Consider the following 14,890-nt stretch of genomic DNA (forward strand, 5'->3'; position numbering starts at 1 on the left):
AAACTAGACAGTAGTGGTGATTACAAAACCTGGGTCTGGAAGGCGAGGGGTCCTCACCTCAGCTCCAAGTAACGTCCCATCAGGGTGGGCCTGTGGGAGGCTACCTGGGTCCTTCGTCTTACGGTCTCATTTTCAACAGGGCAGAAGCTCTTTCTAACGCACTCCCAACCTCCTATCCTGGGGCCGAGCCCAGATCGCTCAAGCCCTGGTCACTGGCGGGTGAAACTCCCTGGGGCCCCCAGCTAGAGCACGGCAGTGAATGTGCTACCCAGATATCACCGCGCCTCTCTCGAGACTGTCACAGGCCACCCAGGGTTTTGTCCACGCCCCGCATCCAGCACCATACCTGGAGCTGTGACCCCAGCACCATGGTCTCCCCCCACCACTCTGAGGCACCTGACTCCAAGATGAAGCCCTATGCACGGGCCAGGCAAGTTCTCACAACGGGAGAATGGTGGAGGGAGGGCCATGTTTCCTTCCTGGGGATGGAACAGCCATCCCCAGGGTGCCACGTCATGCCCCCCACTCCCTGTACCTACTGGCCGGAGCTGAGGTCATAGCCCTTGCTCTGAACCGTGACTGAGGTCCAAGAAGTCCTGGTGAATGTTCTGGAAAAGCCGGAGATGCGATGTTGCCTAAGCATCCAGGGTGCAACTTTCTCTCTTCCTCTCCCTGCTTCCTGCCCCTGGAAGCACCCACTCCATGTGGCTTCCTGGAACCATGGACTCTCCTCCCTGCCCCCTTCCGGCAACTCTGAATGAAGCCGGATTAGGCACACTGCCAGATGGGCTCGGGCTCCTTTGGGCCTCCCACCTCCTCCCAGGCCTGAGCTCATGCCCTCTGTGAAGCTGGGTCCAGACCTGGGGTAACGGCCCACCCTCCTGCACATCAACCAACCAGCCAGGCCACCCGGATCCCTGCGGCCAGGAGCACATGGTACATGCTCCAGGGCCAGAAAGCATCCCGGCTTTCAGAAAGCTCTGCGCGGGGAGAGGAAGGGACCAGCTATTGTCAGAGGAGGATAGTGGTTCGAGTTCTCTGGCAACGGACAAAATACACGAAGAGATCTTCAAGGGGAACCATGCCGACAAGCACCACTTGCAAGGTCGGAGTGCTCCACCCCTGTGCTCCCAGGTCCCCACGAGACCGCAGAGGGCTCTCAGCCCGACGCCCTGCCCCAGGGGACAAGAGCCCCTTCCCGGATTTACGAATTACTACTGTTAGCGTCCCCAGGGCAGGCTGACCCAGAAAATGAGGACTTCCTGTTGTAGCTCTCTGCTCGGGGACCAGAAAGCCAACACTAAGGTCACTCTTGGAGAAGGGAGAGGAGTAGACCCCTAGAGTATCCATGTCCCTTTAGGAGAACAGGCAGCCCCTGCTGTCCTGGGACAGGTGGCCTTCAGGCTCCCTCCCGGAGTGGGAACAAGAGGGTCTGCGGGTCTGGCCAAGCAGGCTGAGGTCCAGGCAGGCTGCTGCTCCTGAGAAGGTCTGGGCTTCCAGAGGCTAAGAGCCCTGAAGACCAGTGTGATGGCGGCTGTGGGGCCCACATGACTCAGCGGAGATGTTGCCCTCTGCTGACTTCTCGCCCGGGGCCTCCGATCTGAGCACCCCTCTCGGGAGGGAGAACACTCAGATTCATTCTTCTACCAGCCGAGTCCATCTACCTCCAAGAGGGGAAGGGAAGCCAGCCAGGGCCAGGACAGTCGTGGCCAGCTACCACCCTTCTGCCTGAAGAGGCAGTTCGACCTGACGGGAAAGCGCAGAGGAAAGGGACCTGACTTCTCCCACACCAACCTGACATTCCAACCAGCCAGAGCTGGACACATGATCCCAACCCCTGGTCCTGGAAGCAGGACCAGGAGCTGCCCCCACCCTCCGAAATCGGCAGGCCCAGCCCGTGGGGCCACAGGCTCTTTCTCTGCCCTGTGGGGATGGGAGGGCAGTGGCCCAGCCGCCGCGCTGGACACCCCATCCCAGCTGACCCAGGCACCCCCACGTGGGAAAGGCGCAGGGGGTGGGGCATGGGGATGGTACCAGCCCGCCCAGCGGTTCCACCGGTGCCTGGGATCCTAAGCGGCTTTTCTCCAGAGGGCAGGGAGGCAAATGCTGAGAGCACTTCATGGGGCACACGTGGGGCCTTATGTACCCTGGGTCTGTCTGCCGGGCTACAGTGGGGTGAAGAAGTCCTGCAGCGAGGCCCCAGCCACCACCAGGGAGATTCGAGGGACAGAAGCCTGATGGCCCTGGTGCCCTCCCCACGGTGCCCCTTCCCTCCTGGCATGGCACGGCCTCGGCAGCTTTACAAGGAACTGCGTGCTGCAACGAGAGATTTGAGGGCACAGAGCACAGACGAGGAAACGCGCTCCCTCATCCCTTTGGACCGCACGTGCAAGCTCAAGGCAGTAGGCGCTGGGGTGAAGACCACCCTTAGCTGATGCCTCCAGCCGACAGGCACTGACTCCCATGGGGCCCTCAGGGCCACCCTCTTCTCTCTCTCCCCTAGCCCTCGGCTTCCCGTCCCTTCTGACAGGCCCACCCACCGGCTCTGGTCAAATCTATGCCCTCCCCTCAGCCATCGCATCCCCGGACCCGCTGACAAGGCGCCTGACTCCGCCGCCTCCTCACACCCACTGCTTTCTGGGTCGGCCCGCGGCTACCCTCCCGCCCTGGGGCCTCCTCCTGTCTCCATCCCGCAAGTTCTCCAAAAGCTCTGGGCACCCAGCACTTTGCTCCTTCCGGACTCCCCACCGTCCGTCTGGGGTCAGGGCTCTGGGACCCTCCCACCCCTCTCGCCCTGGCAGTGTTTCTCTGTAGACAGAAGCGATCACAACCAGGCACACGCCTCCCACTTAACCTCCCATCAGCTCCTCTGGCTCTAAGACGAGTGATGCATGGCCACCAGCTTCTAGAGGCATCTGTGCCAGGGTCCAGCCATGCTCCTGCAAAAGACCCCCTGACCCAACCCCAGGGGCCCTCCCGACACTCCTCAGGCTAGGCGTGTGGAGGCCTGGAGGCCTGGTGTTCAACCTCTCCTCCCCGCTCCCATCCACAAAGAGCTCTCTGTAATGGGGAGGGGCCACACCTGGAGAGACCAGAGAGTGAGCAGGAGCTGCTGGCTTTCTCCCAACCCTGCCCCGTGAACTTGCCTCCTCCCACCCTCTAGGGGCCTCACCTGTGTAGGTCCCGCATCCCGAAGCCGTGCAGGTGAGGGGGTGCCAGGACCTCTGAGGCTCCAGCTTTCCCCGGACTGGGCCAGTCCCCCAGGGTCACAGTCCCTGGGCAGCACGGGGCTTGCCAAGTGAAGCCGGGGTCTGCGAGCGGGTGTGCCCAAGCTCCCAGCCTCTGCAGCCGCCATCTCTAGCCTGAAGGGGATTAGGGGCGGATTGCTCTGGGAGATTTCCCCTCCCCTGGGGCTCACAGGCTGCTCCTTCCCATCTGGGAGGAGACAGGCAGGATCACTGAGCGGGTAGACCCAGATGTGATGAGGTGCCCCCACCCCCTCCCCCGCCGCTTTGCCCATCCTCAAATCCAGCTGTTGTCCAGTGAGTTCAGGGAGCACGAGGAGCCCCAGGTTTGACAGGCAACAACTCCACCCCTGGTGGGGGAGGCGGGGATGCAGCATGCAAGGACACGTGTAACGGCATCACTCACCCACCTAGATGGGCACTCTGCTCATCCCCTCCCATCGTGCGTGCCTCCCGCCATCAGAAGCCCTTCTCTCAGAGTCACAGTCCCATGAACTCCCTTTCTTCACCTCCTAGAGGAACTAGGGCTCCTAGCCAGGCTTGCAAGATGAAGAGGTCTCGAAAGCCAGAAAGGCTGGAGCCTGGAGGGGATTCCCTGTCAGGTCCTAACACAGCCAGCTCAGCCTGGAGCCCCCTACCCCTGCTGCCCTGCCCACTGGCTTACAGCACCGTCACTCCTGAGGCACCCTCCCTACCCAAGAGCTCCCTGCCGGAGTCAGGACCCAGCCAGCCTCACCGGCAGGACTCCTCTGCTCTCCGATTTTCTTCCACAAATCCACTCTGCTCGGACACCACCGCAACGACTTCCCCACTGGCTTCTGCTCCCCTTTCCCTGCTCTCCTCCCCGCCCCACCCCAAACCCCCCAGCATGGCTCAGGCAAAAACACCTAAGATGGAACACAGAGGGCAAACTCACAGCAGTCCCTCCCTCCTTGGACTTCATCTTGACACTCCCAGCAGGAAATCCTGTGAGTGGCCAGCAGAGGGGGCCAGAGGGCCACAGTTGAGGCGAGCACGCGGCGAGCTGGCGGACAGGGTGGCCTGCAGCGTTCAGGGCCGGGCTGGGCGTCTCAGGGAGGCTTCCGAAGCAGAATCACCAAAGGCACGGATCTTGCACCTACTTGAGCCAGCCGAGGGACTCAGGGCTTTAATACTGAGGGTCCCCACGTGGTAGGGTGGTCCCAAGAAGGTCCAAAGAGATAAGGAGGGCCCAGGGCCTATCTCTGGGGCCCAATGCCAGGGCACGCAGCCAAAAACACCAAGACCAGGAATCCCCACACCCTGGGCTCATGAAACCTACAAACATTAATGGTGGCGGATGACTTGGGAGTTTGTGACGACAGGAAACTAGCAAAAGCCCATCACACAGGTCCCAGTTTCTGGAGGCCGGCTCAGCTTGGTGCAGTCGGGAAACACCTCCAGCAGCTTCCGACATCTGCAAACGACCCCCCACCATATTCGATCTTTACTTTATGCTCTGGCATTGTGCATCGTTCCCCTTGCATAATGGTTATGTCTAAATCGGATTAGGTCTTACTTCCCTAGGAAGGTACGAATCACATCTTCAATCTATCCGAGCCCCTCGTGTGCCCAGCATAGCGCTGTCCCTCCCTCCACAGGCAGAATGACCGAATGACTTAGTTCATCAAGCTACAACAGACACAGCCCATCTTCTGTGGCTCTGTCGGACGCGGCCACACACAGAGCCTAGTCTTCTCATACAAAGACATCCCTCTCCTTCCAACACTCATGACAATCCTATAAAATAATATCTACAGCGAAGTGTTTGGGGACCAAAATTTTCAAAAGCTGTTTTTGCACTTACTCTTTTTTTTTTTTAAGAGTTTATTTATTTGTTTGACAGAGATCACAGTAGGCAGAGAGGCAGACAGAGAGAGAGGAAGAAGCAGGCTCCCTGGTGAGCAGAGAGCTGGATGCGGGGCTCGATCCCAGGACCCTGGGATCATGACCTGAGTTGAAGGCAGAGGCTTTAACCCACTGAGCCACCCAGGCGCCCCTGCACTTACTCTTAATGCGTTCTAGACAAGAACCTTTTGGCTACTTCAAAGTTGTCATCAAAAGACTTTACTTTTCTAAATCCAGACCAGCTCTTACTTTTTCCCCCAGTATTTCTCACTACAAAAGTGTGTGGTTTTTTTAAGATTCTGTTTTTAAATCATCTCTACACCCAACGTGGGTCTCAGACTCACAGCCCTGAGATCGAGTCGCACGCTCCACCGACTGAGCCAGCCAGATTCCCCTGCAAAAGTGTTTTCTAACTACTGAAGAAATTTTGGTTGGAAAACATCCACAACCGATCAAAAAAGCCCTAATTTTAAAGGTCTTATTTTTGTATATTATGTGCAAGTCAAATTCAGCATAATGCCTAGAAGTGCTTCAAAAAATGTTTGTTGAATAAATGGAACAATTAAAAAAAAAAAACAAACCACCACCCACCTTTCTCCTGCCTCCCTCCTTTCTAGGCTCCGCCAAGCTAAGATCTGTAGCCTTTCCCTACAAGCAAAGCAGAAAAAAGCCATGCCCGCAGGAGTCCAGAGCCGGGGAAGGGGCTGGGGAAGCTAAGCTCTGGGACTCTCTCATGAGCTCTCACTCGGGGGACTGCCCTTTGAAGCACCAGAAAGAGGTTCCTGCAACACACTGCGCCACCAAGGCGACACAAGGAAAGTCACCATCCACGGGCCTCCGGCGTCTCCCTCCTGGGAGGGTTCAGCTCCTTGGCTCCGAGGACAGCCCACCCATCCACACCATCACTGAACAGCAGGGCAAAGGCGGGTGGAGCGCAGGGGTGAACCAACAGTCTGCTAAGAGAAAAGGAACAAACAGGAATCAGGGGGAGGGCTGCCAGGCAAGCCAGAGGAAGAGTGATCCCTTTTCCTCTAGAGTCTGTTCTTGTCTTTAGACGTAGGAAATGTTCCCAGACCTGCCAAGGACACAGAACTTCTGGCCCCGGGGGCGGGGAGCCGGGAGCCCGAGGCGTCGCGGTGAGCTGGTAGGAGAGGGGATGTGAGCCCGGGACTTGGGTCTGAGTTCCACACTCCTCTGGGACCTCGGTCAAGTCCCCATAGGCTCTGAAGCTCAGTGTCCCCGAGGCCAGTGGGAGGGTGTGTGAAGAGCAGGGAGGCTGAAGGGAAATGCATCCCAGGAAGACTCGCCAAGGCTGGGTTCCGTGAGGGCTGCCTGAGCCTTCCGGAGGCACAGCGGAGGGCCTGGAGCCTGAGGGCTGCCCTAAATCCTCGGCCCGCGGCTCACTAGCGGGGCCTCCACCTGCTCCTTCACCAGCCCAAGAGAAAGCAATGGGACCCCCAAAGCAGCAGCCCGGAGGCCTTCAGGAATGAGACCGGGGAGGGGGCATCTGGAGGCGGGAGGAGAGGGTGAGTGAGCCCCACCCCGGAGGCTCTCCATCCCCAAGCCTCAGTTTTCCTGGCTGCAAAATGGTACATATGATCAACTCGCCAGGCTGCAGCGACGCTCAAAGGGAACACGCCTGGCACACCGTAGGTTTTACTGCACAAGATGACGAACGCTGAGGCTCCCTCCCCCACGTGCATGTCCTTGCACACGCACACACACCGCATCGTCGCTCCACGCGGTACCTGGGAAACGGGGCCTGGGATGGGAAGAGCCAGAAAAGCAGCTGCCACCGAAGCCAAGTGGAGAGGGGTAGGCAGGTGTGGGCGGGCCGCAGTGGGCACTCAAGCACTGGGCTTGGAAAGGACACAAGGCCCAGAGCAACCTCCTTCTGCAAAGAGAAGGCGTTCCTGGGTGATGTCACCACGTGCACTTGCTGGTAGGTCCTGGCCGGCCCGGGAGCCCTCTGGCTGGCTGGGACGCAGGCCCCAGGTCGGCCAAGACAGGGCAGTCCCTGTGGCTCCCGCACACGGGCCCAGGCAGCTGGGCCAGGGCAGGTGTCTCCAGCGGCACGCTTTCTGAGTCTGGGGTGACAGATGGGCCGGTGGCATCCCGGGAGGGGACACTGGACCCCGGGACACTGGATGGGAGCCCAGCTCCTGCGTGGACCAGCAGGGCCCCAGGCTCTCCACTGCTGAGCTCCCCTCCGTTCAGACTCCCCTCAGAATTCTCAAGCCAGGCCCCTTCTTTCTCTAACACTCTGTACCACACTTTTCTGCTCTCTTCCTAGGCCGTTCTTATGATTCTTCAGCCCCCTCCCCTTTTATCTTCCTACTTACGCTTCTTTCTCTTGGAGAGAAAAAAAAAAAAAAAAGCACAAACCTTGTATTCTGAAGGATGGGAAACCTGAGAAGTCATCGGCTTTAGGAGCTAAAGACAGCTACATTGAGTGGCTCAGAATAGAAGGTGAGACCTTCAAAATAATCAGGTTCCAGGTGCGCTGTGAAAATCTCAGTTAGGGTCCCTCCCCTCGCTGCTTCTCTACCGATCACCTCTTAGAAATGGGACTTGGGGAAGGGGTCAACATTCCGAGGCCATCCCCTGACGCTCACTTGTCAACCCACCAAGAAGGCACATTTTCCTAGAAACTCACACAATGACAAAGAGCCCTGCATTTCCACCCACCGCCCACCCCCGGGAAGGCAGGAGGGGAGGAAGTTTCACAGTCTTCAGGATGAACTATCTAACCAAGGTGGGCATGTTTCCAAGGAGCGGGGGTTGGGGGGAGAGGCTGGGCCCCATGAGCAAGAAAAGCAGGCAGGAGGCCACACCCCTTGGTCACTTTTAGGAAAATCAAAATTGGTGTCAGGTGGGTAGAAGACGATGACCGTTTCATAGCCACTCCCTCTCCTGGGCAGTGGGGACACTGGAGACAGGTCTGGGAGAAAGTGACCCAGAGAAGATGCAGCATCTTCTTTTTGGACAGTTTTTAGGAAAGCAGATCACTCGCCCTCACACCCCCACTCCATCTGCCAAGAATTCGGAAGGATTCCTTTCTGAAAGCATAGGACTGAAATGCAGAACTCCTGGGGCGTCCTGCCGACTCCAGGGCTCCTCACGTCCCACGAGCTGCCCTGATTAAATGAGAAAGGGAAGCGACAGTGTTCTGGAAGCCGTGACATGCTGCTCCACCACGCACCGAAGCCAGCTGGGCTCAGAGGGACGTGGGTGGCGAGTCCTAGGGGCGCCCCCGTGCCCCTGCGCCCCAGAGGAGCCAGGACTCAGACATGGGGCCCAGATCACATGTGGGTCTGCAGCTGCCTGCTCCGGCCGTGAAGAAACCTTATATAATGAAGTTAAGATTACAGAGCGCTTGTCTTTCCAGCCACCGCAGGAGGTCACGGTATCGCTTTGGATCGGCCTGAGCTTCTGCCCAGCACGCTCAATTATTCACCAGCCCTGGATCCTGGCCCGGCTCCGGGGTCCCAGGAGGGGGTTCTCTGGAGAGGCGGAAAGGATCCTGTGAGAATTCCCCAAAACCAGACTGCGGTGAAGGTCCAAGAGGACAAAAGAAGCAGAAGCACAAGAGTCGGCCTCTGGAAGAGGGAAATGGGGACTTGGGGGGGCGGGGAGGAGGCGAAAACAGACATCCCAGCACCTGGCACAGAGAGAGAGAGAGAGGAAGGTCGGACAAAGCTACTGTTTCCAGAAACGTCACTCACTGCCTGTAGCGCCCACACTGCAGGGCAGGGGAGCCCTTGGTCCCCAGAGCCCAGCAGGAATGCAGCAGGGGATGTGTATTCACCCCTGCTTCTGTTTCAGAGCCCTCTGCCCTGCGGGATATAAACAGAGAAAGTCCAGACTGCCCATGAGAAGAAAGAAGAGGCAAGAAAGGGGATCAGGTTAACGCTACTGTATTTCCATTGCCTCATCTGGCGCCCGAGGGGACCAGGGTCATGTTTCGCCTCTCAGGGATGTGGTCGATCCAGGGAGGAATGCGCACGGGGACTGCGGAGACCTGCGCCAGCTCCCAGGACCCACGCCTGCATTGCCAGCGCTGGCTCCTTGTGTCTGGAACAGGACGAGAGAGAGCTCCTGCTGCTGCTGTTACCAGCTCGGCGTGGGGCTCACGCCCAAACCTTGGGCGCGCCTTCCACTGGGGGGCACCTGAGGGGGGCTGAGGGTCCCGAGGGAAGAGGCTGGGCTAAGACATAAGAGCGTTGAAGATGCAAGACCCTGGGTCTTATTAGGTAACATGGACATGATCTAATTTCACCATCCACCCCCGGAATTCCGTACTTCCAGAAGCCAGGGCTAATCTGGAGAAGAGTGGGACCTTCCGACTTGAAGGAAAGTCATGGATGTCAGTGGGGAACAGATGAATAAAGGTGAATTCTAGCAGCCAGGTGCCTCCTAGGACAACGAACTGAGCCCACGATCCTATTCAAAAAGAGAAGGCTGTGGTTCATGATCTCTGAGTCAGAGCTTTAGGTAAGGGGCAGGGTCCTCACCTTCTAGCCCCTCTCCTGCTGGGACAGGACCCCTACCAGGCAAAGGGTTTCACCTGAACATGAGGAACTCGAACTAAGAGAACCCCGTGACTTGTCAGGTACCACAAGACAGACTGCTGTGTGGGGCCCGAAGGACCCTGGCAAACAGGGTCTTTGAATCACTGAGACAGGGAACAAAGGTTCACGGCACATCACAGCGCTGACCCGCCTTAGCCTGGCGAGTGGCTCCCTTCGGAGGCCGCTGGGCTGGCTGCCGCTGCTCTCCCTCCACCCGAGGAGCCTTTCCATGCAGAGAAGAGAAGGGAAGAGGGGTCGGGACGGGTGGCGATCCTCTCCAGCAGTTGGGAATGAGCTCGGGCTGGCACAGACCCGAGCGTGTGCAGGAACGCCTGAGCGGGCGACTGCCACATGGCTCTGAAAGTGGATGTGTTTGTGCGGACTGGCCAAGGGACCCAGCTGACCCTAGAGCAGGGCCCCTTCGGCCTCCCACGTTATCCGGCCTACGAGCTCAGACATACGAGGAGGCCCCACAGACGAATGGTCCGGCCTCCCCCAGCTGCTGCGGGGCCACAGTTTGAAAACCCACTTTTGGCAGAGCAGCCCCACCCCCTCTGCCCCGGCAGGCTCTCAGACAGAAACAAACGAGGGCCCCTCAGCACCTGCCAACATCCGTCTTCTTGGCAAATGCCTCGGGCTAAGGGTGGCCCCTCACATGCCATCCCTTGGTGTAAACAGGAGTGCTCCCAGGGCGGAGAAGAAATCTTGTTGTTGAGCAAGTCTGGTGGAGTCTACTGAGGAATGGGATGTCCAGAATCCGCTCTGGTTCCGGTGATGAGCTGAACAGCACGGGTTGCCCAGCCTGGAGCCTGGAGATAAGACCTCCCCGAGGTCACAGGAAGTATCCAGTCATGACATGATCCCTCCGCCCTCTGCACCTCACCGTGTGGACCTGGCCTCCCCCACCCCGCCCCTCCTGGCTCAGCAGGGGCAGCAGGCCTGTCACCAAAAGGCTTGGCACGGAGCACCTCCACACTGGTCTCCTAAGGCTATCCAGACTCCCTGTGTGGGCTCCAGGCTCCCGCCGCATACCTCTCCTTGTCCTCAGAGCGCAGCAACCACACCACCCGGAAGGGGACGGGCAGCCAGAGCAGGGCCAGGGGCCCACCTGGCAGCGCTGGCCATAAACCCAGGTTCCCACACTCTTCCTCTCCCGAGACCCTCAGGCCCCGTGCACCTTACAGAAGCCCAGAAGGGGTGTGGGACGCATGGCAACAGCTAGGGGAACATTTTGATTAAGGCCAAGAGGGAAGCAGAGACCAAACCAGATGTGGAAGAAACGAGGAAAAGAAAATAGAAGCCTCTGACCCCTGCAGGGGCTAATCCACTCCCTGAAAGGCTGGGAGCAGGAAATGAAGGCGGGACAGGAAGAGTTACTAGGTTTCTCTGAGAGTACACATTTTCTGCGAACTGCTGCTCAGCAAAAAGAGACAGAGAGAGAGGGAGGGAGGGTAGGAGAGAGAGCGAACTCGTCTGCCAGGGATCTAGGCGGCCCAACTCCATGGCACCTGTACCCAGTGGTTCCTGCCGAGGCCCGGGGGCCCAGGAATCCCAGAGGTTAAGGTGGCGCTGTACACAGACAAAACCCAGATGTCACCTGCATTCTCTCTGCACCTGCCAGTGCTCCAACAAAGGGTGACAATTTTTTTCCGCTTTCTAGCCAACGGGCAGAGAGAAGCTACCCTGCTCGTGGCTCCCAAAAGGGTAGGAAACAGGGTCTGGGGCAGGGATGGGCATTTGTTTTCGCTTTTAAGGGGAAATCATTTAAGGCACGATGTCAAAAACAGCTCACTGGATCTGGAGGGAACAACGACAGCCCGATGAGGTCACCAAGGCTGAGTGGTTTCACAGGACTCTGAGCCCCTGTCTTGTCCCCCTGCTGCACCCCTGCTGTCCTCGGGGGCCCCCTGCTCTCTTTGGGTGGGGGCTGGGCGAGCCTCCCCATGACAGCTGAGGAGCCAGAGCTGCCCCTGGGCTGTTCCAGTAACTCAACCCCCGCCAGGGCCGTGCTGGTCCGAAAGCCAGCTGGTGAGTTCCAAACAATGGCAAGGGGTGTGGGTAGTGGGGGAGGCTTATGAATTAAAAATAGATGCTAGTAATCACCAGCGAGCTTGCAGAGAGCATGTGGGGAGCTGTGTTTACTAGAGAGAAGAATGCCTTCTATTCATGCAGAGACCAGGGCGGAACCAGCAGCACATCTCACCTCGACCAATGGCCTCTGGGTCTGGGGGAGTCAGCTGATGGAGGCTTTCCTGATGGCTAGAGGACCCTTTTCCTCCTCAGGAGCCCCCCAGGGCCTCGTGTATCCCTGGTTGGGACAGTTACAGGGCAGGAAAGCTGGTCACAGAAGGGGGAATGGCAACCAAGCCATATTCGCCCGCTTGAGCAGAGGCGAACCCACATCCTGTGGATGCCGCATAAAACGGCCCTTAGCGCTTGTAGCAACTTCATGTCTGTCTGACCTGGCAAACGTTCTAGAATGTGGGATCCGGTCTCCTCTATGCTGGGAAGTGGCCGCGTGTCCTCAGGCGAGCAGTGTCCTGATTCCTCTAGGCCCAACTCTTCAGCTGGAGAACAGAGACAGTGCCCGCCCTGACAGCTTCACGGGGATGTCATCAACCAGGCAATAACACGCAGAGTTTGGGAAAGCTGTAAGTTCTAAATACGGATAGAAGACAATCCCAGGAACCATCCTCTCCCCCGTGACCACGCTGAACCCAGGGAACCGTCCAGCCCCAGTCTTCCGCCGGCAGCAAGAAGAGAAGCCCGGCCGTCTCGGGGGCAGTATGAAGCCCAAGCAGCAGCCACAGGCAAGAGCCTGGGGAGAAGCTCCCCAGAGGATGCACCTGCCTCCAAGCCCTCTGAACCCCCAGTCAGCAAATATCAACAAGCCTTTACCACCAGCTTCTAACGGGGCCGCCACCCACCTGCTCCGTCTGCTCAGGCAGCGGGAGAATAACCCAGTTCACGTTCTCCTTCCTCAGAAGGCAGCTGTGGTCCCAGAGACCCTCGCTTGCCGGGATTGCTCTGATCTGCTCGGTGAAGTGCTTTCACTGACTCAGCACGGAGAGGCGGGCGGGGCTGCTCACCGCAAGCTCCTAACTCCGTTCGCTCTGCCCGGCCCCTCCGGGTCCCCACTCCACAAAGCCCTTCAGCCGACACGCAGAGCTCACTCTTGGAACACACTCTCCACAGCTGGGACGATGCGTGCAAATGGTCCAGTGCCGTCGTTTTAAATCCTGTCTGTACACGGACGATTCCCAAATGCATGCCTCCAGCCTCCGTCTCTCCCCAAGACTCCACACTCACACACCGGATGGCCTCTTTGGCATTTCCACATGGATGTCAGAGGCCATCTCCAACACAACCCGTCCAAAACCTCGCTCCGATTTCTGCCCCCACGGCCCCTGCCAGATATACGTTCCATTTGCCTGTTTTCCCAACTTGATTGATGGCAATTTCTTCTTTCCAGCTGCCAGGCCAAAAACCCGTGTGCCATCTTTGCCTGTTTCCTTTCTGTCAAGCTCTGCGTCCATCAGAGACGGATGGAGCTGGAGCTCAGAAGCAAATCCAGGATCCAGCCCCTTCTCCCCACCTCTATCACACCCACCCAGCTGCAAGCCACCACCAGCTCATGCCCGGGGTCTGTGGGGGAGGGGGGTGGGCGGGTTCACTAGCTTCACTAAGCAGGGGGAGCAGCAGAGGGAGAAGAGGCAAGTTCCCCACTGAGCAGGGAGCCCGACGCAGGGTTTGATCCCAGGATCATGACCTGAGCCGAAGGGAGCCGCCTAACCGACTGAGCCACCCAAGGCACCCCTACAGCAATCTTCTTAAAAGGTGTCACCTTATCTGTGCAAAAACCTTTTAATGACTTCCCATCTCACTTGGGGAAAAAAGTCACAAGTCCTTTTACCTTGCTGGCAAGGCCCTCTGTGACCCACAACTCTCCCCACCCATCTTTAAAAAAAACCAACAAAACCCAAAGTGCCTCAACCCTGTGTCTACCATCCTTTTTCCCAGATGAGCGACACGTGCTCCCCACTGCCACCATCTCCTCAATCCACTGAAACAGGTTTCTTGCTGCTTACCAATGACCCCCACTGCTTGCGACTGTACATTTCTGAACCCCGATGTGACCTGTCCCTCCTGCTACATTTTGCCCTGTTGAGTACTTCCCTCCTCCTGCAAACTCCTTCCTCCTTTTGCAGGATGATGCCTACATGTCTGGCTGCTCTGTCCTTTGTATGTCGGATCTGTCCTTGGCCTCCCGCTCATTCAACACATGCCATGAGGTCAAGGTCAGTATGACTCCCAGAGTGCCAGCCCAAGCCCAGACCTCTCCCCCATGAACCTGACTGCCAGCTGGTGCTCTTGAGTTGGACGGCTCCCAAAGGCACCTGCGACTCACATGCCCAAAAGTGAACTCATGACTTGCCTTCAAAACCTATTCCTACTCCCATGTTTCCTCAACTGGAGGATGCTCCCTCCCTCAAGCTGGTAAGCCAGAAACCCTGGAATCATCCTCTTCTCTTTCCCTTCCTTCGTCTTCCTCTCCATTTTCTCACTCTATTGATCCCAACTTCCAAATGCCTTCTGAATTTGCCTCCTTTTCATCCTGACTTCAGCCTAGACTCCTCTAGTAGCTCCAAAAATAGTTTCCTTGACACCACGCCTGTCCCCTTCCCAGTCCAACACTGAGGTCCAGAGAGACGGCCTCTCCCCGGCTTCCTGCCTAACACCCATGGATGGTTTCACACTACCCTTGTGATCCGGGCTCTGCCTACCTGTCAGCCCCCGACAGAGCTGGATGTTTTGACCACAGTGGAGCCTAGAGCCCCCTTCACCCCTTCTGTGCATGCTACACCCCCCCTTCTCCTCCCCCTCGTTCTTTCCTGGCTAAATTATACTCCTTCAAGATTCAACTCAATGGCTTCCTCCAGAAGGTCTTTGCCAATGGCTCTCCCCTCCCCCTGAACCCCCCAAAGCCTCCATAGCCTCTACCACAACCTTATCACCCGATGATTCTGTCCATCCACCCATCTCCCTCCCCTCTGCTCAGAAAGTTACGTGTACTCAGCACCTTCATCTCGTTCACCGTTATGGCATTTAACAAGTGTTCAGTAAGTACTTGTCGTGTGAATAAAGGAAAGAACAGAAATTCGGGAAGTGTCAAACTAGATGCTCTCCTGACCAAACAACCCTTCGTGG

At 57.8% G+C, this 14,890-nt stretch overlaps 1 protein-coding gene across 1 annotated transcript in view; it reads right to left on the reverse strand.

The window, feature by feature from the left end:
- TMCC2 (transmembrane and coiled-coil domain family 2) overlaps nt 1-14,890 on the reverse strand; it is a 37,469-nt gene that overhangs the window by 9,252 nt on the left and 13,327 nt on the right.

Source organism: Meles meles, chromosome 17 (genome assembly GCF_922984935.1).
Source record: "Meles meles chromosome 17, mMelMel3.1 paternal haplotype, whole genome shotgun sequence".
Lineage (NCBI taxonomy): Eukaryota > Metazoa > Chordata > Mammalia > Carnivora > Mustelidae > Meles > Meles meles.